The 2,401-nt window shown below is 39.9% G+C and overlaps 1 protein-coding gene across 1 annotated transcript in view; it reads left to right on the top strand.

Moving 5' to 3' along the window:
* Positions 1 to 2,401, top strand: part of ADAM22 (ADAM metallopeptidase domain 22) — a 111,264-nt gene that overhangs the window by 93,800 nt on the left and 15,063 nt on the right. The gene's annotated exons all lie outside the window — the stretch shown is intronic.

The raw sequence follows: 2,401 nt of genomic DNA, 5'->3' as shown, positions 1-2,401 counted from the left end.
TTCCTGCTGTCTCACGTTAAAGATGATGGTGCTTTCATTTTATTCCTTGACTAGACTAGTATACTAAATGGTCACCAAGTGTTATGTTAGAAAATAATTGTACAAAGACTTTCTGTAGTTTTGTGCTTGCTATTATGAGTAGCCAAAGAGGGCATCAGATTTTGCCCTTGATCAAATTTCACTAATTCTCTTATTGTTCCAGTAACTTAAAGAAAGCCAACAACATTTTAAAATGGAAAATTCATTGAAAAACATTGAGAGTAATTTGGGATTGCTAAGGTCATTTAGTCGTGATGCTCACCATCCCTCTGCAGTTGGGTAGCCTTTAATTATGAAAATCTCCAGTTTGCACTTTAAAACAATTTATGGGAAGCACTTTGTTGTAGGAGGGATAGACAATCCTGAACTGCTTCATAAGAAAACTGCATTTCTAAATTCTTGTCTCACTGAGCACTCTATAATTGTGCAGTTGATGAAGCCATTTTCTTTGGTGTTCTTTCAAAGAAAGTAAAGAGAAATGTATGGAAGGAACACTTGCAGTGACATTTGCTATTTGGGTATAGCAGCTTGATCCTATATGCAACTTCATTGACTCTGTTCTAATGAATATGTTATAGAAAACTGTAGCAGTGTATAATTAGTTAATGATTTCTAATTTTTAAATTCAGCTTTTTAGACGTGTGAGTGGATAAATTATTTTTTTCAGGGAGCGTTAGTCTTAAAAGATGCACTGTTTGTGTTGGAGAATCTTTTCTCATTTGGATATTATTTTGAAAAAGGTCTTGGGAAAACAAATTTTCATAGGTTTGTGTAAGCAGGTTCAAATACCAGTTAAGAAAAAAGCTTGTTTTTAAATGAATGTCATTTGATGTGTTTCTTCTTTCATTCAGTATCTGTTTCTTTTCATACTTCATTTTTTTCACGTGCCTCTGTTTACTATTTGTTCCAAAAAGCTAATGGTTTCTAAGGTCTGTCTGTACTAGAGAGTTTTGTTGTTCCCCACCACCAGTTCAGGTTTGTTGTGCCACTGTCAAGTCTGGAAAAGTAAGTCTGACCAACACTCCATTAACATTGAGGTGGAGCTGACATAGTCCTCACATTTCAGTGCCCAGAGTACTACTTCCTACTTTCCAAGCCTATTTTGGTTTGCTCTGTGTGCAGATATGAATGGCATCTCTTGGGAGACCTTAGAGTGACTGTGCCATTAGCTGCCTGGGTTTCTCCATGCTGGAAATTGCCATGAAGTGTTAGTTGGTATTCCGAGGGTGTTCAAGGATTAAGACATAACTTTATAATAACTTCAGCTGTTATGAAATAGCAAACCGCAAAACCGCTATATGGTTATATATGTCTATATATATATACATTCCTGAACCTGAAAATAGACCTTTAGGGGAAGAAAAATGATTAAAGAGTCTGGTAATAGATCTGTTGGTTCTCAGACCTTTCATGCTGTAATTAAGTTTGAATTAATGAAACCCTGGGCTTACTTAAGAGTGGCTGAGATTAGCCTGATCTTCTGGAAACTGAAGAGCATCTCTCAGATGCTTGCCCTCCAAGGAAAGCAGAGACTGAAATATGCATGAGTATCCTGACTTAGAAACTGCAGAAATAGTTCCTTTAAGCAAAACTTTTTTGCAATAAATAAGCTATCTATTCTGACCAGTCTTCAACTTCCTCTTGTTTTCTTCTCTTTTGGAAATGTTTGTAGATCTCATGGCAAACAGCTGAGCAAGCAGCTGTAGTTCAACAGGAGGGAGCCTGGTGCAAAACCCCTTGTGCTGGATATCGCCACACACATCTCTGGCTCTTAGAGGGAATACAAAGGGAAAGAAAAACCTTAGTTTGCTGCAAGCACCGAGATATAAAGATTGTTTTTGGCTTCAAGTTTAGCATTAGAAGTCTTTACTGCAGTGACTGGCTGGCAAAATATAATAAAAATTCAAAATTAGCAAAAATGAGGCAGATTTACCCCTCCACTGGAGCTACCAGCTGTGGGTGGGAGGATGCTCATCACAGATTGCTGGGCTCCCAAGATTGGTAGCAGCAGGGTGAGGGAAGCAGGCCTAGCAGCACGAGGAGGGAGTGGGCAGCCTGCAGGTGGGATGTGCTTGACTGTGAGATTAAAAATCCTTGCAACGAGCGCAGTTGGAAGAGCATCTTCCAGCTAAGAACTGAGGCAGAGCTGCCAACCCAAAGGAAATCTGGTATGCGCTAGTGTTTGTGTTTTCCACAGCAGACATGTGAGAAAGCAGTGCTGAAGCCTGGCTCTGGAACTTGGGTGCACCAAACTGGTGTAGGGTCAGCTGGCAAAATGTAACCGCAGGGTTTGACCAGAAATCCTGGGTTCTCTGCTAGTGCAGACAGACCTTAGGCTGTGTTGTGTCACCGGCCTCGGGAA

Source organism: Mesitornis unicolor, unplaced genomic scaffold, assembly GCF_000695765.1.
Source record: "Mesitornis unicolor isolate BGI_N332 unplaced genomic scaffold, ASM69576v1 scaffold11688, whole genome shotgun sequence".
Taxonomy (NCBI): Eukaryota; Metazoa; Chordata; class Aves; order Mesitornithiformes; family Mesitornithidae; genus Mesitornis; species Mesitornis unicolor.
The sequence above is the reverse complement of the archived record's forward strand: the minus strand, read 5'-3'. Positions and strand labels throughout refer to the sequence as shown.